The 24,550-nt window shown below is 45.9% G+C and overlaps 1 long non-coding RNA gene across 3 annotated transcripts in view; it reads left to right on the plus strand.

The window, feature by feature from the left end:
- Positions 1 to 24,550, plus strand: part of LOC135057826 (uncharacterized) — a 178,561-nt gene that overhangs the window by 67,626 nt on the left and 86,385 nt on the right. For all 3 annotated transcript variants that reach the window (XR_010244393.1, XR_010244392.1, XR_010244394.1), the window contains exon 2: positions 10,627 to 10,709. This is a non-coding gene — a long non-coding RNA (uncharacterized LOC135057826). The remainder of the gene's footprint in view (positions 1 to 10,626; positions 10,710 to 24,550) is intronic.

The raw sequence follows: 24,550 nt of genomic DNA on the forward strand, positions 1-24,550 counted from the left end.
GGTAGCTACAGCCATGAACTACCGTACTGTGTCTGCTGCGACTGGATGATAAATAATGATATAAAAAATATATATATATCACTACTGCAGCCGGACAGGTATATATTATATAATGACGGACCTGCTGGACACTGTCTGTCAGCAGAATGAGTTTTTTATAGAATAAAAAAAAAAAACACCACACAAGTGAAGTCACACGACGAGTGTTTAACTTTTTCAGGCAATCACAATATAGTATACTACTAACTATACTGGTGGTCAGTGTGGTCAGGTCACTGGTCAGTCACACTGGCAGTGGCACTCCTGCAGCAAAAGTGTGCACTGTTTAATTTTAATATAATATGTACTCCTGGCTCCTGCTATAACCTATAACTGGCACTGCAGTGCTCCCCAGTCTCCCCCACAATTATAAGCTGTGTGAGCTGAGCACAGTCAGATATATATACATAGATGATGCAGCACACTGGGCTGAGCAGTGCACACAGATATGGTATGTGACTGAGTCACTGTGTGTATCGTTTTTTTCAGGCAGAGAACGGATATATTAAATAAAACTGCACTGTCTGGTGGTCACTGTGGTCAGTCACTAGTAAACTCTGCACTCTCTACACTTCTACAGTACTCCTAAGCTCCAGTAAATCAGGTCAATCTCTCTCTCTCTCTCTCTCTCTTCTAATCTAAATGGAGAGGACGCCAGCCACGTCCTCTCCCTATCAATCTCAATGCACGTGTGAAAATGGCGGCGACGCGCGGCTCCTTATATAGAATCCGAGTCTCGCGAGAATCCGACAGCGTCATGATGACGTTCGGGCGCGCTCGGGTTAACCGAGCAAGGCGGGAGGATCCGAGTCTGCTCGGACCCGTGAAAAAAACCATGAAGTTCGGGCGGGTTCGGATTCAGAGAAACCGAACCCGCTCATCTCTAATAACGTCCATCTCAGAATTAGGGCCCTGACATGGACCTTACGTCCATGGTGAATCTGGAGGCATATCTTGGGAGGTCGAAACAGAAAGATTTTTTTTAAAACAACCTACTGTAAATTGAACCTTCAGTGAAATATCCAGCCTGGGAAATACTTTGGTATTAGTGAAGATTAGTGAAACAATAAGCTGGTCTGACAGCTATATCCAAAATAGATTGAAAAAAATCCAATTCAATTTTTAGTACGGCTAACTAATAGTTACAATAATCAAGATGGTACATGATGTGTGCATGTATTAGTGGTTAAGTGCATGTATACTGGTAGGTTTAGCTGATATCCAATGACTTGTGAGCTTATTGCAAACAGTTTAAACCAAAGCAACTCAAAGTATTTAAATATAAACTGGTTGTCTAAAGTAGCATTTACACAAACATAAAATTGGTTGGCACACACAACACAAAAGGGTAGTGTGGAGAAAGCCAGGTTGGCAAACAAAGTAAGTAGTCAGGAATAAGCCAGGTTGGCACATAAAGCGAGTAGTTAGACGTAATCAGAGTTGGAACACACTGTGAGCAGTCAGACATAAGCCGTGTTGACACACAAGCTGGGTAGTCAGATGCTGGGTCACACACAGTAGCTGGGAATCCAAGAGCAGGTTCACATAACAGAAACAAGGCAAATTAAATACTCAAGCAAATGCTTATTCAGAACGTGCCTATTTCTTAGCCCAAGTAAGAAACAAGAACAGGATGAATTCATCTGGAGTGATATTGACCATCTTGGTTAAGGCCAAGTACAAGAGAAAGTGGAAATGTCAGTTAATTTCTATCAAATAGTGGGATTAAGTGTGAACTGTCCCAGATTTTAGCTCATGCTCTCTCAAACCCAAGCCTGGATTATGGGCCACATACGGGCTGGTGCTGAAAATGTTCTAGGTCCTAATACGAAAAGCAGAGAAGGTGTGACCAGTGATGTGTGGGCGTGGCCAAGATACAGCCACTGCACTATCAGCCCCAATATCTATCTATCTATCTATCTATCTGTCTGTCTGTCTGTCTGTCTATCTATCTATCTATCTGTCTATCTGTCTGTCTATCTGTCTGTCTGTCTGTCTGTCTGTCTGTCTGTCTGTCTGTCTGTCGTTTGTTAGATTTTAGATCCATCTTTTCATTAAATTCCATAGGGAAAACACTAGAAAAAATAAGTCAAGACTAATATATTAGATGCATTAGGTTAAACAAAGACATGAACACAATACTGGAACTGAATAAAGTACATATAAAAAAATGAATGTAACATACAATTTTATAGATTTCGGAAAATTGCTGTAATGTTATAATAACTCTGGAACTTGATTACCTGAAACGCAGATTGAAGGAAAATGACATAACCTTATAAAAACTCTGACTGCATTTTGCCAAACTGTCAAAAAGCCATTTCATTTTCTAGAAGTACTCTGCAGGTTGTGGACTGAATAGTGTTAAGCTGAAAATTATATAAAACCTTTTGTTTTAAAGGTAAACATGTTTAAAAAGTGCTTTAGTTTAGTTATGTGTTTTATTATTTTGACATTACTGTTTGTTTTAGTGACTTAGCATCAAACTGCGCAAATCTCAAGAATAAACCTGCCTTCTACACATGCTGCAGATAGAGAGCTATGCCAGTGGGCGTAGAGCAGCAGTTCTCAAACTGTGCGCAGCGGCACCCTAGTTAACGGGTCCTTCCCGGGTACAACCAGGCATTGGACCCTTTCCAAATGCACCCTTTAAGACTGGCTACCCAAACCGGCAATATGCCAGGTCGGGTTGCCATCGTGGGCGGGGACAGAGGCGGCATCGGAGGCGGGGACGGATGCAGCACTGGTTAATGAGACCATCTCCACGTCGCCTCTGCCTATACTGTGAACGGGTCCCAGGTCGCATTGACCCAGCAACCCGTTCACACTGCACCTGACCCGGTAATAACCTGGGAATAACTATTTTTTGAAATACCGGGTCAGGAGACCCGGAAATTTGGGAGTGACCCCTTTCACACCCCACTATGACCCACGTCGACCCGGCAATATACCAGATTGATACCGGGTTATTTGTGCTGTGTGAAAGGGGTATAACGGGTGCCTCAGCTTTATGGTTTGGTCTGGTCCCAAATGAAATTATTTGAACCGACAAGTTATTATGCTGGCCGCAAGCTGCATTAGCCATACTGTAGCTGCAGCATGCGGCCATTCAGAGAGGGCTGCAAACTCTGGCACCACCACCTCCATTAGACTAGTGAGCCTCCCCCAGTCATGTGAGTGCTGACTGTAGCCAGCATGGAAGATGGGAGCTGCAGCATGCTATGCGGGCCCTGGGGTAATGCGGAGGGATCACAATGTCCGAACCCTGAATGGCTGTCATTAGGCACCGTTCCAGCGATGCTGCCTAACCAGGTGTATTGTAGCTTCCGGCTCGTGCTCTAATATCCTCCTCTTCTATGTCAGGGCTAGGTGCACAGTGCACCTGCATAAAAAGTTCACCCCTGTCAGCAGTAAGCAAGTCTGCCTGGCGTCTGAGTTTGGCATAATGGCACAGGCTGCAGCAGCCAATTAGATTCACATTCTCCAGCAGGAAGCTGGCAAGGGGTACTATTATGTCAATGTAGGTTATTTATTTGGGACACTATTGTGTGGGCATAACTATGTGGCATGACATTATGGAGCCCATGTTGAGTATTCTGTGGGGCCATGTAGGCTGGGCCTGTAATGTGGGTATAATTTTTTTTCTTTCTGTTATTAAATGTATTAATGAGTATCTCAATAGAAATTTTGTAGGGGAAGAATCTATTAAGGGCTGCACACATACAATGTTATTTTTGTAAGAGAGCCTCGCTTATTTGTGACACTGCTGCATTAGTGTGAGACGTTCCAACTGAACCTCAGTGCTAATTGAGATAATAAGAGTTCTAACAAGATAATAACTGAGAAAGTTTGAGAACGACTGGCATAGAGTATTCTTCATGCTTTGCATACTGTGCCTACAGTATGCAGATTTGGATGATCCTGCCACCTACACTTGCCTGCACCTGCACAGGTGTGACAGGAGTGTTCTAAAGTAGGCAAGTTTAGTAATGGCATGCAAACTAGGAAAAAGACATATATACACCAGGGGTGGCCATATTATTTGTGGAACGTTTGAGGTATGCACAATAGTGGATGGTAGTGATAACAGGCATCAACATTAGAGAAATGCTTCTAATTGGTTGTATGTGATCACTCCCCTGGCACTGATTGGTGCATTCTCCATTGCTCTTAATAAGAAAATCAGTATAAAAAAGACACTAGCAAATGCTGGGAATTTTTCTCCCACCTTTATATTGAAAGAATATTAATTGTATATTAATACTATTATTTGCAATTAACCTTATTAGAATTGTGGAATTTAAAAAAAGGTATGAATTTCCCCTTTAAGCCACAGAGATGTATTGTGAATGCCATGTATACATTATTTATACTCCACTTGCAGTCATCTACTGTAAACGTATAAAATGTGTCCCACATGTCATGCGTGAGTCTTTCCTAAGTTAGACTCTTGTTTTATGGACTCTTGCATGAATCAAGGTTATTAGGTTGTTGTGACACACAATGATCCTCTGTAATATGTATGCTAAGCAGCAATGCACACTATTCCAGAAACAGCAAAACTCTGGCTAACTTAGGAAATGCCGGCACCATTTTTAGACTTATGTGCTTTTCAAAAAGGTTATCCAAATATAAATAAGACAATCTTTCAGCCAAGATAAACATATGATAACAATAAGGTTTGCAGTGGGTTGCCAAGATTGTGGGAGAGGCAACAAAATATGGAACGGAGTTTAAAAATCACTGTCCATGGTATGACATCAAAGTAACTCTTTGCTTCCCATACCTAAACATGACTGCACAGAAAGGTTTACAGATCAGCATGGCTAATACACTGACATCATATACATAAGGACATCCACATTCATGTTTCTCAGGTAATTAATACACATTTATTTATGACTGAAAACTAGCACACTGTGGGTGCCACAGTGCTGCCTCACAACATTGGGGTCATGTGTTTAATTCTGGCCAACACCCTATCTTTGTATTTCCAGGTGCTCCAGTTTCCACCCACAGTCCTAAAAATACTGGTAGATTAACTGTCTTCTGATAAAATGGACCCATTGTGTGTGCAGAATGCACTGGGGCAGGGAGTGTTGTGAATGATTACATATTCCCTGTACAGTGATGCATAATATGCTTGGTGCAATATAAATAATTATACACATAATTAAAAGGTAAAAGTTTGGACGCACAGTGCACATGTTTAAATATATTTGTATCACATGTAACATTCCCAACTATATATAAGCACCTAAGTATGGTAGGTTTTGCATTTTATTTCTTATATCTATATTTATATTTTTAGCCAAAGTGTATTTTACAGACATGGGTAAATAGGATATGACCAACTATCTATAATTCTTGCATGCACAAGGTAAATGATGCTGTAGTGCAGTCTCTTTAGAGCACTTTGAAGATGTAGCACAAGTAAGGAGCTCTCTCTGCTGTGTGACTGCCACACCTAAATACTGCTAATGCTCTGTTTCATAATGGCTGGCTTACGAATCCAGCCACCAGTGCACTGTGCTGCACATCAAAGACCCCTTCCTACCCCTCATCAACATGACACTTCTCTTCTTTAGTTTGAACTCAACTGAAGCCAACTTATGATTTTCATCACTCTACTTCATCAATGAAGTCGAGTGATGAAACGCGTATAGTGCCTTCCTGTATTGTGCTTGTCAGTGTGCATAGGGTCATATTATGGATAAGGTAGTACAGGCAGCTGCCTAGGGCCGTTTGCATCTATGGGGCACGCATGCAGCCGAAAATCGGGAAAAGGCAGGGCACCTGCGAGTGGGGTAGTGGGCTTTGGCTGAGAGCAAGGGGAGGGGGGGGCACCAACAATTGGGGAGGGGGTCCAGCCACGAGTTGGGAAGGGAAAGCACCCATTAGTAGGTGTCCATCTGCAAGTGGGGAGGTGGGAATGCAAATTTGTTAGCAATTGGGCAAAACCATGTGCACTGCGGCGCCGGCGCATGCACAATTCTAACCCGATCACTGCGCTGCGATAAACTGCAGCGAGCGATCGGGTCGGAATGACCCCCATGGTTTTGCCCAACTGCTAACAAATTTGCTGCTATTATCAGATCTGAATTACCCACCAGAATTCATACCCTTAACCGTCATAGGACAAACCAATCACATGGTGTCATCCAGACTTTTATTAACTCTGCGCTCATGTTATCACTGTTTCTCATACAGGGGTCAGAGCTGTGCTGAGCTCTGTTTGCCAGAATGCCCATAGAATGCCAGTGCCTCTAATTAGCTAATAATAGCCAGCACAATGTGGCTCTCCTAGATTAGCTTGCACCAGCTATCTTAAACCTCAAAAATGTAACTCATAGTGAGCTAATTATTGTGCATGGCGCCATTTTTGAAACATCACCATTATTGCCAAATTCTGCAGTAATGGCTGATGGGGACAGGATCTTTCAGGATCTAGCAGTGAAGGACAATTGTAACAAATGTCACTCATAACAAATGTACCACTGTACTCACAGAGTTGGAGTACAGGTAGGTGCACACACAAAGGCGCAAAGTTGGAGTACATACCTTGCACACACAAAGGCGCTAATACCATTGGTAATGTAAGTCTGGGCTATTTATTTATTGGCTGTATTATATTACCATACTTGCCTACTCTCCCGGAATGGCTGGAAGGCTTTTGAAAATCGCGTGGTGCTCCCGGCCTCCCGGACGAGTGGGCTAGTTTCCCGGCTGGCCACATTACACCTGGATCCTGCCACAGTCTACCACGTTCTCACATTCTTCCCTGGCAGAACTCGCAATCCGGGGGGTCCGATGACGCAAATTGCGTCATTGTTGCTTTGGCCCCTGCCTTGATATGCCTGTAACCTCGGTATTATGTAGCGGGGGTGGGGACATGATGACGTGTGCTGCTGTCACGCCCCAGCCCCACCCCCATTAGGCGTCACATTGCTCACCACACCCCCCACTATGCTGACTGGGCTGTTCCCTCCCAGACGGGGCAGCCAGCATGTCGGCATGTATGATATTACTCATATTTGCATCTGATGAAGGATGACATTGGAGGGAATGAATTTTCACACAAGATTAATAATTTTATTGAAACAGTGTCAATATTTTAATAAATATGTTTCTTATTATTCCACTTTATCTAATTCTCTCAGGCTGATAATACAGTGCATCCGGAAAGTATTCACAGCGCTTCACTTTTTCCACACTTTGTTATGTTACAGACTTATTCCAAAATGGAATAAATAAAAAAATTCTCTCAAAATTCTACACACAATACCCCATAATGACAACGTGAAAACGTTTTTTTTTTATAGATTTTTGCTAATTTATTAAAAATAAAAACTACGAAATCACATGTACGTAAGTATTCACAGCCTTTGCCATGAAGCTCAAAATTGAGCACATGTGCATCCTGTTTCCACTGATCATCCTTGACATGTTCCTACAGCTTAATTGGAGTCCACCTGTGGTACATTCAGTTGATTGGACATGATTTGGAAAGTCACACAACTGTCTATATAAGGTCCCACACTTGACAGTGCATGTCTGAGCGCAAACCAAGCATGAAGTCAAAGGAATTGTCTGTAGACCTCCAAGACAGGATTGTCTCGAGGCACAAATCTGGGGAAGGGTACAGAAAAATATCTGCTGCTTTGAAGGTTCCAATGAGCACAGAGGCCTCCATCATCCATAAATGGAAGAAGTACGGAACCACCAGGACTGTTCCTAGAGCTGGCCGGCCGTATAAACTGTGTGATCAGGGGAGAAGGGCCCTAGTCAGGGAGGTGACCAAGAACCTGATGGTCACTCTGTCAGAGCACAGCATTCCTCTTTGGAGAGAGGAGAACCTTCCAGAAGAACAACCATCTCTGCAGCAATCCACCAATCAGGCCTGTGTGTTAGAGTGGCAAGACGGGAGTCACTCCTTAGTAAAAATTACATGGCAGCCCGCCTGGAGTTTGCCAAAATGCACCTGAAGGACTCTCAGACCATCAGAAACAAAATTCTCTGGTCTGATGAGATGAATGCCAGGCTTCATATTTGGAAAAAAACAGGCACTGCTCATCACCAGGCCAATACCATCCCTACAGGGAAGCATGGCGGTGGCAGCATTATGCTGTGGGGATGTTTTTCAGCAGCAGGAACTGGGAGACTAGTCAGGATAGAGGGAAAAATGAATGCAGCAATGTACAGAGACATCCTGGATGAAAACCTGTTCCAGAGCACTCATGACCTCAGACTGGGGCGACGGTTCATCTTTCAGCAGGACAACGACCCTAAGCACACAGCCAAGATATCAAAGGAGTGGCTTCAGGACAACTCTGTGAATGTCCTTGAGTGGCCCAGCCAGAGCCCAGACTTGAATCCAATTAAACATCTCTGGAGAGATCTGAAAATGGCTGTACACCGACGCTTCCCATCCAACCTGATGGAGCTTGGGAGGGGCTGCAAAGAGGAATGGGTGAAACTGCCCAAAGATAGGTGTGTCAAGCTTGTGGCATCATATTCAAAAAGACTGGAGGCTGTAATTGCTGCCAAAGGTACATCAACAAAGTATTGAGCAAAGGCTGTAAATACTTATGTACATGTGGTTACTTAGTTTTTTATTGTTAATAAATTTGCAAAAATATAAAAAAAAAACTTTTTTCACGTTGTCATTATGGGGTATTGTGTGTAGAATTTTGAGGGGAAAAATGAATTTATTCCATGTTGGAATAAAGCTGTAACATGACAAAATGTGGAAAAAGTGAAGCGATGTGAATACTTTCCGGATGCACTGTAACTTGTCATCAGGAGGTGGCAGGTACTGTGGAGGGGGAGATATGTACCTACTGAAAATGGTGCATAGTATCTATATAATTACAGAACTAGACTCAATGAAATAGAATTAATAGTTGTGATCAGTTTTTTTTTTAAAGAAACAAAAAACAGCTTCTGACTGACTGTGACCCTTTCAGCTGATAGTACTTAGATCATTAATGTCCTGGCTATATATTAATTAGAGACTGTGTATTCTCATTATTTATTTTTACTTATTTGCATTACTTATTTTTTTTTATTAGATTTCTTTTTCGGCTACTGTAGGAAAGAAGTTTGCCATTACATTTTAAAAGGAATTATAACTCTATTTGATCTTTTTTAAGTTTTAAAATGAACTACATTACTGATCATCTTAGATTTTCACATATTTGTGTCACTAGTTTTCAGTATTATACCATAGTTTGGCTATGACAAAGTGCCATTGAGCTACCTTTCTTTTCTTTGTTTTCGTACTTTTCTTTCTTTTTCACTTTCATTGGGAGTGATTCAATTGTTATTTATGCACGCACCACTAGAGGGCACACACCGATGTACAAATAGGCTGAAGTGAATTTAGCATTTACTACTAACACTGTGAAGCCAACTCTCTACACTAATTCTGCTCCATCTTGGAACACTTACATATGTCAAATGCATAGCTCCCAACTGTACCGAATCCAGCGGGACAGTCCCGCTATTCGGACACTGTCTCGCTGTCCCTCCTGCGGGCAACAGTGTCCCACGGGTGGGGCAGTTAGGAGAACTGATAGTTGGGAGAACCTTTGAACACCTGCTGCTCTGCGCACGCGTACAGCATCTATTCAGTGCAGGGGAAGTGAGCAGGGGCCGGGTATGCCCTCAAAATTCTGGACCAAAGGTTATTGTTACAAGACCACACCCACTCTGGTGATGCCACGCCCATTACACCAGAGACCACACCCCCTTTTCAGATCCCGACCACCTCAACTAAGAAGTTGAGAGGTATGCAAATGTACAAGTGTGTATTTTTCTTATGTACAAATGTTACTATTTCTCTGACGGAGCCATCTTGGGATGATCGCTAGCTATTGCGGCTACAGACCTTACATGAGGTAATTATGAGGTATTTCATAAAATGTATTACTGAAGTGCTTTCTCACACTGTGGCCAATCAAAGAAAAAAACAAAAATTCTTTATTGACGTCCTGTGGATGGGCTCCCGCCTTCACTGTTTGCAAGTTGCACATCATTTATGAGGGTGGTTCATTTGTAACCATTGGTTTACTGTAGCAGGAAGTAGAAAATAAGGAAAATAAAATGGAAATAAAATGAAAAGTAGGGTTCTAAGAAATTAGTCTTACAATGAAGTGGAAAATTGGGTCCCTGGATGCCAGAATCATGGGTATGCTGTAGCACAAGTGCCAGCATACTCAAGCAGTTTATGACTCCCAGGGTATGCTAGGACCAGTAGAGCGTCCTATTATTATTTTAAAAAGTTTTACATTATAAGTCCAACATGGGATGAGGTCAGCATCCCAGCGGTTTGTATACCGACAGTCAAGTGACCATTTAGTAAATACGAAAATGCACATAAAGATTGAATACTAGTAATAAAGATTAGTTCACAATGAAACTTTACAAAAAACAGTACAGACTAAATGGTTAACATGTTGTGATTCATATATTGCTATTATTGCTACTTTGTTGCAGCATAACAATAATACCATAAAAACTTTTATGTTTGTAGCAGCTACAGTGGTGATACAACGTTTGCTCACTGGATTGTTGTTCTGTTGCAAGGTAACCGATGGTACGGCTGGGGAGCGCTGAGTGCATACGTCGCCAGCAATGATGTCATCTAGCCCTGACCGGACCTGAAACAGGTATAGAAAGAGAATAGAACCTGTGACGAGTGAAGGTCGCCACCGAGCACGCAGCGAGCCCGCAAGGGGGTTCGGTGCTCTTGCCCCCCCTGCTGGCATTCTAATGACTGGGATCTCGACTTCGGTATAATGGCCGCCGGGATCCCGGTCGCAGGGATCACATACTGATTCCATGCACCATTCCCCATTACACTTCAGTACTGGGCAGATCGGAGGGGGCATAGTATGTATTGTACTTACTGCAGACACCATGGCTCCACACTACACCCCTGACCACCTTATTACTGATTATAATTTTAATTAAAATACCTGTGACTAAGTGATCCTTCATTCAGAAATAATATATCCCCCTTAAACCTATATGCTTCAGTTTCTACCATATCCTTTCATGTAGAGTATATCATCAAAAGATGGAACAAAATATAATAGACTGTAACTAGACTATAACAATATACAAATGCAAATTTATAGGCTAATATGCTTGAATCACTTTGAGACACACTTTCCTTCAGCCTGGTCACTCTACATTGTATGAACATCATCCAGCTGTAATTATCAGTAGTAACCCAGCAAACAACTGTTTAAACTGTAATGCCTGGTTACACAATAAAATACTAAAATATTAATCTTAATTTAAAAAATATCCTTAGTTGTTTGTAATACCTATCGTTTCCAATTAGATGTTCACGTGAAGTGACTTCATGACACACGCTGAGCATGAGTGTTAACAGGAAGTTGTCTCCTCAGCAACGGTGACCACAAAAGCACAACACTTCCTTTCTTTATCTGATGGTCTTAGTGTAGCAGAATGTAAATAATATTTATACACCTGATATTTCTACCTAAACATTTCACAGTTTAACAGGGGAAGCCTCTGTGTAATACCTGGTGCCCATGTTATTAGACTTTAATTATAGAAAAAAATTGCACAGAAAAACAAAACAAAACTGATTGATGTTACAATATCCATTTGTGTGACTTCTGCTTCTCTTGAAAATAAAAATCTAAAGTAAGATTTTATATTGATGTTAAAACGTGTATTTCTCTAACGTCCTAGTGGATGCTGGGAACTCCGAAAGGACCATGGGGAATAGCGGCTCCGCAGGAGTCTGGGCACAACTAAAAGAGAGCTTTTAGACTACCTGGTGTGCACTGGCTCCTCCCACTATGACCCTCCTCCAAGCCTCAGTTAGATTTTTGTGCCCGGCCGAGCTGGATGCACACTAGGGGCTCTCCTGAGCTCTTAGAAAGAAAGTATATTTTAGGTTTTTTATTTTACAGTGAGACCTGCTGGCAACAGGCTCACTGCAACGAGGGACTAAGGGGAGAAGAAGCTAACCTACCTGCTTGCAGCTAGCTTGGGCTTCTTAGGCTACTGGACACCATTAGCTCCAGAGGGATCGACCGCATGGAACTGGCCTTGGTGTTCGGTCCCGGAGCCGCGCCGCCGTCCCCCTTACAGAGCCAGAAGCAAGAAGAAGTCCGGAAAATCGGCGGCATGAAGACTTCTGTCTTCACCAAGGTAGCGCACAGCACTGCAGCTGTGCGCCATTGCTTCTCATACACACTTCACACTCCGGTCACTGAGGGTGCAGGGCGCTGGGGGGGGGGGGGGCGCCCTGAGCAGCAATAAAAAACACCTTGGCTGGCAAAACAATCACAATATATAGCCCCAGAGGCTATATATGTGATAATTACCCCTGCCAGAATCCTTAAAAAAGCGGGAGAATAGTCCGCGAAAAAGGGGCGGAGCTATCTCTCTCAGCACACTGGCGCCATTTTTCCCTCACAGTTCCGCTGGAAGGAAGCTCCCTGGCTCTCCCCTGCAGTCTACACTACAGAAAAGGGTAAAAAAGAGAGGGGGGGCACTAAATTTAGGCGCAGTAAATATTATAGCAGCTATAGGGGACATAATTCAGTTAGTCCCTGCATTATATAGCGCTCTGGTGTGTGCTGGCATACTCTCTCTCTGTCTCCCCAAAGGGCTTCTGTGGGGTCCTGTCCTCTGTTAGAGCATTCCCGGTGTGTGTGCGGTGTGTCGGTACGGCTGTGTCGACATGTTTGAAGAGGAAAATTATGTGGAGGCGGAGCAGATGCCTATAGAAGTGATGTCACCCCCTGCGGGGCAGACACCTGAGTGGATGGTTTTATGGAAGGAATTACGTGCAAGTGTCGACTCCTTACACAAAAAATTTGACGACATGCCAAATGCGGGACAGCCGGCTTCTCAGCTTGTGCCTGCCCAGGTGTCTCAAAGGCCATCAGGGGCTCTAAAACGCCCGCTACCTCAGATGGCAGACGCAGATGTTGACACAGATACTGATACCAGTGTCGACGACGATGAGTCTAATCTAATGTCCACTAAGGCCATTCGTTGCATGATTGAGGCAATGAAAGAGGTGTTACACATTTCAGATATAAACCCAGGTACCACTAAAAAGGGTATTATGTTTGGGGAGAAAAAACTACCCGTAGCTTTTCCCCCATCTGAAGAATGAAATGAAATGTGTAAAGAAGCGTGGGCTTTCCCTGATAAAAGATTGATAATCTCAAAAAAATTACTAATGGCGTTCCCTTTCCCGCCAGAGGATAGGGCACGTTGGGAAACACCTCCTAGGGTGGATAAAGCGCTCACACGTTTGTCTAAAAAGGTGTCACTTCCGTCTCCGGATACGGCCGCCCTGAAGGAGCCTGCGGATAGAAAGCAGGAGGCGATCCTGAAGTCTATATATACACACACAGGCATTATACTTAGACCAGCTATTGCGTCAGCATGGATGTGCAGTGCTGCCGCTGCATGGTCAGATTCCCTGTCAGAAAATATTGACACCCTAGACAGGGACACTATTCTCCTAACCATAGAGCATATAAAAGACTCAGTCTTATACATGAGAGATGCACAGAGGGAGATCTGCCGGCTGACATCTAAAATAAGTGCATTGTCCATTTCTGCGAGGAGAGGCTTATGGACTCGGCAGTGGACAGGGGATGCAGATTCCAAAAGGCACATGGAAGTTTTGCCTTATAAGGGTGAGGAGTTATTCGGGGATGGTCTCTCGGACCTCGTTTCCACAGCAACAGCTGGGAAGTCAGCATTTTTACCCCATGTTCCCTCACAGCCTAAAAAAGCGCCGTTTTATCAGGTACAGTCCTTTCGGACCCAGAAAAACAGGCGAGGAAAAGGCAGGTCTTTTCTGTCCAGAGGCAGAGGTAGGGGAAAAAGGCTGCAACAAACAGCTGGTTCCCAGGAGCAAAAGTCCTCCCCCGCTTCTTCCAAGTCCGCCGCATGACGGTGGGGCTCCACAGGCGGAGCCAGGTACGGTGGGGGGCCGCCTCAAAAATTTCAGCGATCAGTGGGCTCGCTCACAGGTGGATCCCTGGATCTTTCAAGTAGTATCTCAGGGGTACAAGCTGGAATTCAAGGCGTCTCCCCCCCGCCGTTTCCTCAAATCTGCCTTGCCAACAACTCCCTCGGACAGGGAGGCTGTACTAGAGGCAATTCACAAGCTGTATTCCCAGCAGGTGATAGTCAAGGTGCCCCTACTTCAACAAGGACGGGGTTACTATTCCACACTGTTTGTGGTACCGAAACCGGACGGTTCGGTGAGACCCATTTTAAATTTGAAATCCTTGAACACATACATAAAAAAATTCAAGTTCAAGATGGAATCGCTCAGGGCGGTTATTGCAAGTCTAGACGAGGGGGATTGCATGGTATCCCTGGACATCAAGGATGCTTACCTGCATGTCCCCATTTATCATCCTCACCAGGAGTACCTCAGATTTGCGGTACAGAATTTCCATTACCAATTCCAGACGCTGCCGTTTGGTCTGTCCACGGCACCGAGGGTGTTTACCAAGGTAATGGCGGAAATGATGATACTCCTTCGAAAAAAGGGAGTTATAATTATCCCATACTTGGACGATCTCCTAATAAAGGCGAGATCCAGGGAGCAGTTGTTGGTAGGAGTAGCACTATCTCAGGAGGTTGTTATGATTCCAGTACTCCTGACCGGAGGAGATCTTATGACAATGGCCAGAGTACTGGAAGGGAATGCTGGTTACGGGAGCAGGAAAGACTAGTTGCCCCTGTCGCCCTAACTCTATTGTCTCACCCGTGCTATCGGAAATCCCTTGCGAGACTATGGTTTCTTGAGCCCCTGGCAGCCACGTTTGAAAGGCGGATTATGTCTGCCCAACTCCGGTGCCCCCCGGTCTTAGTGAGAGACAAAGGGAAATCCGAGGCAGGATGATGACAAGAGGACCTCTGACTACAACAGGCCAAGGGCAACAAGCTAACTAACCAAACTTGAAGTATGCGCGGAAAAACCGCCAGATAAAAGGACAACCAAAATCCACTAGTCCATTACTCCTACCCAGCACCGCTGGATACCAGAGTGGATCTGTGGGAGCGGAATCCTCCGCAAAAGCTCTGAAACACAAATAATAAATAATAAGTAATAAAGCGGCCAAGCCGCAACACACGGCTACGCCGCGACTCACGAACACCACTGGATGTTTAACGGTGCTCAGTCAGGACTCTAGGAACAGATGACGACTTCCGAGTGCAGGACAACTGAGGACAGGAACGACCGGATACAGCAGGACTGGAAACACTCTCAGCAAACAGATACAGCATGCAGGAAGCTATTACCGGCGTCTGTGTGAGGCACTGCAAGAGCATATAAACCGAAGCCCTCCAATCAACTGCTGCCAGTGCTGATTGCATGAATGCCGTGCAGCTGCCTTGCTGCACGGCCAGGAAACAGGTGCCCTTACTAATTTAAATGGACCCAGCAACGGGGAACACGGTCTGCCAGTGGCGTCCCCGTTGCTAGGGTCCGTGCGGCTCCGTGCGCCCGGCGTCTAGCGTTGCCAGGGAGCCGGCGGCTGTACGCGCACGGCGTCCCTGGTTGCTAGGCGCCGGACCGCACCGACGAGCGGACCCCGGCGCCTAACAGTACCCCCCCCTTGAGGAGGGGTCAAGGAACCCCTAAAGCCAGGTTTCCAAGGAAATTCCTGAAAAAATGCCCTCTTGAGCCTTGGGGCATGGAGATCCTTATCCAGGACCCAAGACCTTTCCTCTGGACCATAGCCTCTCCAGTGCACCAGAAAATAAAGCCGACCCCAGGACAATTTGGAATCGAGAACCTTCTCCACCAAGAACTCCTGTTGTCCCTGTACATCTACTGGTGATTTCCCCTGAGAGATCTTCCGAGGAAATCTACTGGAAGAAACGTATGGTTTCAACAGGGAGCAATGGAACGTATTTCCGATCCGGAGAGCTCTTGGTAAACGTAACCAGAAAGTAACTGGGTTGATTTTTTTAATAATATGAAATGGTCCAATAAATTTGGGGCCCAATCTAGCTGAGGTTTGTCGAAGTCTAATGTTACGAGTCGACAACCATACCCTGTCTCCCACCTTAAAAGTGCAAGGACGTCGGAGCCTGTCCGAAAAATTTTTCTCTCGAAATGCCGCTTTTCTGAGGGCAAGATGCACTTTTTTCCAAATGACTCCGAGATGAGAGGTTAAGGTTAGCAAGGAAACAGAAGAATGTTGAAAAAAAGAATTAGCTCTGGGGTGAAAACCAAAAACTGAAAAGAATGGAGACACATTAGTGGAGGAATGACAAGAATTATTGTAAGCAAACTCCGCCAAAGGAAGAAACTCGGACCAATCATTCTGGAGTTTGGCTGAGTACAAACGCAAATACTGTTTTAATGATTGATTAACTCGCTCGGTCTGCCCGTTGGATTGGGGATGGTAACCGGATGTTAAAGACAATTTCATCTTTAATGAGGCACAAAAGGACTTCCGGAATTGTGCAATGAATTGTGGACCCCGATCAGAAACAATATCAGTGGGCAACCCATGAAGTCTGAAAACATGGCGGAGAAACAAAACAACCAATCCCTGGGCAGATGGCAGTCGGGGAAGAGCAATGAAATGAGCCATCTTGCTAAAACGGTCCACTACCACCCATATGACTCGGAATCCGGCTGACAGAGGGAGGTCTACCACAAAATCCATGGAAATGTGAGACCATGGCCTGAGAGGAACATTTAAGGGCATAAGTTGCCCGATAGGCAAGGAACGGGGAACCTTATGCTGTGCACAGATCTGACAAGAAAAAACAAACTCCTTAATGTCTTTAGAAAGATCAGGCCACCATACTGAGCGGGAGACTAATTCCAAAGTCTTAGAGATCCCCGGATGCCCGGCAACTTTGCTATCATGAAATTCAGTCAAATCAGTAGCTCTCAAAAACTCAGGGACGTAAAGACGACCAGCAGGAGTATTTCCAGGAGCTTGATGTTGAAGCTGCTTTAACTGGGTAAATAAATCTTGTGTGAGGCCTGCCCAAATGACTGAAGACGGAAGTATGGGAGTAACAGGACTGTTATTATGAACTGGAAGAAAACTGCGTGACAGGGCATCCGCCTTGGTATTCTTGGAACCTGGCCTAAAGGTGATAATAAACTTGAAACGAGTAAAAAATAAAGCCCAACGAGCCTGCCGGGCATTCAGCCGCTTAGCTGATTCGATGTACTGAAGATTTTTGTGGTCAGTCAATACTGAAATGGTATGTGTTGCTCCCTCAAGCCAATGTCTCCACTCCTCGAAAGCCCATTTAATAGCCAGTAACTCCCGGTTACCAACATCGTAGTTGGATTCAGCGGATGAGAATTTCCTGGACATGAAGGCACAAGGATGTAGTTCCAGAGACTCCGGATCCTTTTGAGATAGGATAGCCCCCACTCCAACCTCCGAGGCATCAACCTCAACAATGAAGGGCAATTCTGGGTTGGGATGTCTGAGGACTGGAGCTGAGACAAAAGCTTGTTTCAAGGCCTGAAAGGATAACTCAGCTTCACGTGACCAGTTGGTAGGATCCGCTCCCTTCTTAGTCAGTGCCACCATGGGAGCAACCAGGTCGGAAAAAGAATGAATAAATCTTCTATAATAATTCGCAAACCCTAAAAAGCGCTGAATTGCTTTTAAGTTGGTGGGTTGCGCCCAACTAAGGATGGCTTGGAGCTTCTTAGGTTCCATGTAGAATCCCCGAGGGGAAATAATGTACCCTAAAAAGGATACCTCCGTGACATGAAACTCACACTTCTCCAGCTTGGCATATAGATGATTTTCACGTAATTTTTGAAGAACCTGACGCACCTGGGTAACATGTTGTTCAATTGAGTCAGAATAGATCAGGATGTCGTCTAAGTAAACGACCACGAATCTTCCTAGAAAGTCACGGAGCACATCGTTAATGAGATCCTAGAAAACTGCCGGAGCGTTAGACAAGCCGAACGGCATCACCAGATACTCGTAGTGACCCGACTGAGTACTGAAAGCCGTCTTCCACTCATCTCCAGACTTGATTCGGATGAGGTTATATGCTCCCCTCAGGTCGATTTTAGAAAAAATTACAGCCGAACGCAGCTGATCAAAGAGGACAGAAATCAGCGGCAGAGGATAAGTATTTTTAACTGAGATCTTATTCAGGGCTCTAAAGTCAATGCAAGGTCTGAGTGATCCATCTTTTTTCTCCACAAAGAAGAAGCCTGCACTTAAAGGGGATTTAGATGGTCTGATAAATCCTTTCCCTAGACTCTCCTTAACATACTCATTCATGGCCGCAGTTTCTGGCCCGGATAAAGCATATAACCTTCCCTTTGGCAATGTGGCACCGGGAATTAGCTCAATAGCACAATCATAAGGCCGATGGGGAGGCAGAATGTCCGCATTGCCCTTGGAAAACACATCAACCAAGTCCTGGTATTCCACGGGAATGAGTTCGGGAATGGCAGCAGCTATTCTAACGGGAAACGTAATACATTCCTTATTACAGATGGTACCCCATTGTGAAATCTCCCCCGACTGCCAATCAATGGTGGGATTATGAAAGGCCAGCCAAGGGTGACCCAGAACCACTGGAACTGCTGGGCAATGGGTAAGGAAGAACTCGATCTTTTCGGAATGAAGAGCTCCTACCGTAAGTAGTACAGGAGGTGTACAGAGGGAAATAACCCCATTGGACAAGGGACTCCCATCTAAACCATGCATGGTGATACACCTACCCAAGGCTAACTGAGGAATACCTAAGGCCTTGGCCCAAGTTAAGTCCATAAAGTTCCCTGCCGCTCCACTGTCGACAAAAGCCGACACCGAAGAACTGAGGCTGCCAAAGGAAACTTTAGCTGGGACTAAAAGGGAGTTATTCGAGGAGATAAGCTGCAGACCAAAGTGAACCCCCTCACAATTCACTTGGTCGAGGCGTTTCCCGACTTGTTCGGACAATTACGGGCAAAATGTCCCTTACCCCCACAGTACAAACAAAGACCAGAGTTTTGCCTTCTGGCTCTTTCTTCTGGAGACAGTCGGGAGAGACCCATCTGCATGGGCTTCTCTACGTCCTCAGGAATGGAAAATACACATGGAGTAGTCCTGACTGGTGCTCCTTTTTCAGCCCTCCGCTCTCTGAGACGTCGATCAATCTTAATAGAAAGCTCCATGAGTTTATCGAGTGTCTCAGGAGCGGGATACTGAAGGAGACTGTCCTTTATAGACTCAGATAAGCCGAGGCGAAACTGACTGCGCAGGGCTGGGTCATTCCAGCCACAGTCGTTCGACCAACGGCGAAACTCTGTACAATAAACCTCTGCAGGACTTCTACCCTGTCTGAGAGCGCGTAACTGACTCTCAGCGGATGCCTCTCTATCAGGGTCATCATACAAAAGCCCTAAAGACCCCAAAAAGGCGTCGACTGACAACAATGCCGGATCCTCTGCTTTTAAACCAAATGCCCAGGTCTGAGGATCCCCCTGGAGCAAAGAAATAATGATTCCAACCCGCTGAGATTCAGTACCTGAGGAGATCGGTCTTAAACGAAAATAAAGTTTACAGGATTCTTTAAAATTAAAAAACTCTTTCCTATCACCAGAAAAACGGTCAGGCAAGTGCATTTTTGGTTCAGGGACTACCCTCGGGGAAGTTCGTAAAAGATCTTCCTGCGACTTCACCCGCAGGGAAAGATCCTGAACCATCTGAGTAAGTTCTTGAATCTGGCTGACTAGGAGCTGACCAGGATTTGGCCCTAAACCTGTGGGATTCATGAGGCCGATAACTCTTAAAAAAAAACCGAATAAGGAAAAAATCAAACCCTGTTTAATTTTAAGTTTTGGTTTGGGCCGGTAATAATGTTATGATTCCAGTACTCCTGACCGGAGGAGATCTTATGACAATGGCCAGAGTACTGGAAGGGAATGCTGGTTACGGGAGCAGGAAAGACTAGTTGCCCCTGGCGCCCTAACTCTATTGTCTCACCCGTGCTATCGGAAATCCCTTGCGAGACTATGGTTTCTTGAGCCCCTGGCAGCCACGTTTGAAAGGCGGATTATGTCTGCCCAACTCCGGTGCCCCCCGGTCTTAGTGAGAGACAAAGGGAAATCCGAGGCAGGATGATGACAAGAGGACCTCTGACTACAACAGGCCAAGGGCAACAAGCTAACTAACCAAACTTGAAGTATGCGCGGAAAAACCGCCAGATAAAAGGACAACCAAAATCCACTAGTCCATTACTTCTACCCAGCACCGCTGGATACCAGAGTGGATCTGTGGGAGCGGAATCCTCCGCAAAAGCTCAGAAACACAAATAATAAATAATAAGTAATAAAGCGGCCAAGCCGCAACACACGGCTACGCCGCGACTCACGAACACCACTGGATGTTTAACGGTGCTCAGTCAGGACTCTAGGAACAGATGACGACTTCCGAGTGCAGGACAACTGAGGACAGGAACGACCGGATACAGCAGGACTGGAAACACTCTCAGCAAACAGATACAGCATGCAGGAAGCTATTACCGGCGTCTGTGTGAGGCACTGCAAGAGCATATAAACCGAAGCCCTCCAATCAACTGCTGCCAGTGCTGATTGCATGAATGCCGTGCAGCTGCCTTGCTGCACGGCCAGGAAACAGGTGCCCTTACTAATTTAAATGGACCCAGCAACGGGGAACGCGGTCCGCCAGTGGCGTCCCCGTTGCTAGGGTCCGTGCGGCTCCGTGCGCCCGGCGTCTAGCGTTGCCAGGGAGCCGGCGGCTGTACGCGCACGGCGTCCCTGGTTGCTAGGCGCCGGGCCGCACCGACGAGCGGACCCCGGCGCCTAACAGAGGTGCTACATCAGCACGGTTGGATTCTGAATATTCCAAAGTCACAGCTGGTTCCGATGACACGTCTACTGTTCCTGGGAATGATTCTGGACACAGTCCAGAAAAAAGTGTTTCTCCCAGAGGAAAAAGCCAAGGAGCTGTCATCTCTAGTCAGAAACCTCCTGAAACCAAAACAGGTGTCGGTGCATCACTGCACGCGAGTCCTGGGAAAGATGGTGGCTTCTTACGAAGCAATTCCTTTTGGCAGGTTCCATGCCAGAATCTTTCAGTGGGACCTGTTGGACCAATGGTCCGGATCGCATCTTCAGATGCATCGGCTAATAACCCTGTCTCCAAGAACCAGGGTGTCTCTGCTGTGGTGGCTGCAGAGTGCTCATCTTCTAGAGGGCCGCAGATTCGGCATACAGGACTGGGTCCTGGTGACCACGGATGCCAGCCTTCGGGGCTGGGGGGCAGTCACACAGGGAAGAAACTTCCAAGGACTATGGTCGAGTCAGGAGACTTCCCTACACATAAATATTCTAGAACTAAGGGCCATTTACAATGCCCTAAGTCAGGCAAAACCCCTGCTTCTACACCAGCCGGTACTGATCCAGTCAGACAACATCACGGCGGTCGCCCATGTAAACCGACAGGGCGGCACAAGAAGCAGGACGGCAATGGCAGAAGCCACAAGGATTCTCCGATGGGCGGAAAATCACGTGCTAGCACTGTCAGCAGTGTTCATTCTGGGAGTGGACAACTGGGAAGCAGACTTCCTCAGCAGGCACGACCTCCACCCGGGAGAGTGGGGACTTCATCCAGAAGTCTTCACACTGATTGTAAATCGTTGGGAATGGCCACAGGTGGACATGATGGCGTCCCGCCTAAACAAAAATCTAGAGAGATATTGCGCCAGGTCAAGGGACCCTCAGTCGATAGCGGTGGACGCTCTAGTGACACCGTGGGTGTACCATTCGGTTTATGTGTTCCCTCCTCTGCCTCTCATACCAAAGGTACTGAGAATAATAAGAAAACGAAGAGTAAGGACAATACTCGTGGTTCCGGATTGGCCAAGAAGAGCGTGGTACCCGGAACTTCAAGAGATGATCTCAGAGGACCCATGGCCTCTGCCGCTCAGACAGGACCTGCTGCAGCAGGGGCCCTGTCTGTTCCAAGACTTACCGCGGCTGCGTTTGACGGCATGGCGGTTGAACACCGGATCCTAAAGGAAAAGGACATTCCGGAGGATGTCATTCCTACGCTGATTAAAGCCAGGAAAGATGTAACTGTAAAACATTATCACCGCATATGGCGGAAATATGTTGCTTGGTGTGAGGCCAATAAGGCCCCAACAGAGGAATTTCAGCTGGGTCGATTTCTGCACTTCCTACAGGCAGGAGTGTCTATGGGCCTAAAATTAGGCTCCATTAAGGTGCAGATATCGGCTCTGTCGATTTTCTTCCAAAAAGAACTAGCTTCACTACCTGAAGTTCAGACTTTTGTAAAAGGAGTGCTGCATATTCAGCCCCCTTTTGTGCCTCCAGTGGCACCCTGGGATCTCAACGTGGTGTTGAATTTCCTAAAATCACATTGGTTTGAGCCACTAAAGACCGTGGATCTAAAATATCTCATGTGGAAAGTGGTCATGTTATTGGCCTTGGCTTCGGCCAGGCGTGTATCAGAATTGGCGGCTTTGTCATTTAAAAGCCCTTATCTGATTTTCCATATGGATAGGGCAGAATTGAGGACTCGTCCCCAGTTTCTCCCTAAGGTGGTATCAGCTTTTCACTTGAACCAACCTATTGTAGTGCCTGCGGCTACTAGCGACTTGGAGGATTCCAAGTTGCTGGACGTAGTCAGGGCCTTGAAAATTTATGTTTCCAGGACGGCTGGAGTCAGGAAAACTGACTCGCTATTTATCCTGTATGCACCCAACAAACTGGGTGCTCCTGCTTCTAAGCAGACTATTGCTCGCTGGATTTGTAGCACAATTCAGCTGGCGCATTCTGCGGTTGGACTGCCGCATCCTAAATCAGTTAAAGCCCATTCTACAAGGAAGGTGGGCTCATCTTGGGCGGCTGCCCGAGGGGTCTCGGCTTTACAACTTTGCCGAGCTGCTACTTGGTCAGGGGCAAACACGTTTGCAAAATTCTACAAATTTGATACCCTGGCTGAGGAGGACCTTGAGTTCTCTCATTCGGTGCTGCAGAGTCATCCGCACTCTCCCGCCCGTTTGGGAGCTTTGGTATAATCTCCATGGTCCTTTCGGAGTTCCCAGCATCCACTAGGACGTTAGAGAAAATAAGATTTTACTCACCGGTAAATCTATTTCTCGTAGTCCGTAGTGGATGCTGGGCGCCCGTCCCAAGTACGGATTGTCTGCAATAATTGTACATAGTTATTGTTCACTAACGGGTTATTGTTATGAGCCATCTGTTGAGAGGCTCAGTTATGTTTCATACTGTTAACTGGATATGGTATCACGTGTTTTACGGTGTGATTGGTGTGGCTGGTATGAGTCTTACCCGGGATTCAAAATCCTTCCTTATTGTGTCAGCTCTTCCGGGCACAGTATCCTAACTGAGGCTTGGAGGAGGGTCATAGTGGGAGGAGCCAGTGCACACCAGGTAGTCTAAAAGCTTTCTTTTAGTTGTGCCCAGACTCCTGCGGAGCCGCTATTCCCCATGGTCCTTTCGGAGTTCCCAGCATCCACTACGGACTACGAGAAATAGATTTACCGGTGAGTAAAATCATATAAGTTCAATCATCTATTCCAAGTGCCTCCATAGGATTTACCTTGCCATGTTCAACTCGTGCAGGAGGGAATGTTGCTTTGCAAACAACTAGCGTGCCTGCCCTAAGATTGCTCTTATTGGTTTAATATAAGTGTCATTGCCCTGAGCATCTTGCCTTTAGCGTGGCACAGATGCCAACCCATGACACTAGGCTATATAGGGGATTTGATCAGGATTCTGATGGTTAGGTTTCAAGCTGTCAAAATTCCAATGCCGGGATACCGGCACAGCTAAGAAGGCCAGCGCCAGAATCCTGAATGGGATAAGAATCCTGGCACCGGAATTCAGACACTGGGAATCCTGATTGTTCCACTCTCAGCACGCAAGACTGGTAAGCCTCGAGGGAGGGGAGATTAAGTTTAGGCTGCAGGGAGGGGTTAGGGTTATGCACCTCCGGGGGGAGGGGGGGTTAGGGTTAGGCTGCAGGGGGTGGGGAGAAGGGGGGGCTAGGTGGGCATAGGGGGAAGGTAAGTATCCTTACCTTCCCCCTGTCGGGATTCTCACTGTCGGGATGCCACAGTCAGTATTCTGAATGCTGGCATCTCCAATGCCGGCATAATGATCCCAACCCCTATATAGTGCTGGGCACCTTGCGCAATGGGCAATATCTGAGTGGCATACATGGCTTTCCATGGCTCCCCTCTTCCTGTTAATGGTGCTAGTGACTCAGTGGGGAAAAAGATGGCAAAAAGTACAGGCGTCATATCATTGCATCCTCTAGAAATTGAGCCCAAGGAGCACAAACAAACAAGAGCACCACCCTCATACCAGCCCACAGAAAAACAGAAGTATAGAAGAGATGAGGATTGGAAGATGACAGGTGGCAGAAGAACTGGAGAAGCAAGTAAGAAAAAAAATACAAAGGAGAAGTGTGGGGTGGGGGGTGGG

The sequence above is a fragment of the Pseudophryne corroboree genome, chromosome 3 (assembly GCF_028390025.1).
Source record: "Pseudophryne corroboree isolate aPseCor3 chromosome 3, aPseCor3.hap2, whole genome shotgun sequence".
Taxonomy (NCBI): domain Eukaryota; kingdom Metazoa; phylum Chordata; class Amphibia; order Anura; family Myobatrachidae; genus Pseudophryne; species Pseudophryne corroboree.